Genomic DNA, 261 nt, shown 5'->3' with positions numbered 1-261 from the left:
ACTTTGCCGTGTAGAAACAACCATTTTAAGAATAAACCTTTGCTTCGGAATATTTACAGACAAACACTCAGGCACACACAGAAACGCATTAAAATACATACATAAAAAAAGATAAAACATCCACTCCACACTATTATTATGGAAATCCAAACGCTAAAATCTGAAAACTCGCGAGATTTTCAAAAGGAGGCTGTAAATTATTCGACAAAAATGTGTTCACGCAGAAATAGAGAAGGAGAAACAGAGCCACCCCCCCCCCCC

This window comes from Penaeus monodon, chromosome 27 (genome assembly GCF_015228065.2).
Source record: "Penaeus monodon isolate SGIC_2016 chromosome 27, NSTDA_Pmon_1, whole genome shotgun sequence".
NCBI classification, from domain to species: Eukaryota; Metazoa; Arthropoda; class Malacostraca; order Decapoda; family Penaeidae; genus Penaeus; species Penaeus monodon.
Note: the sequence above shows the minus strand (reverse complement) of the source record.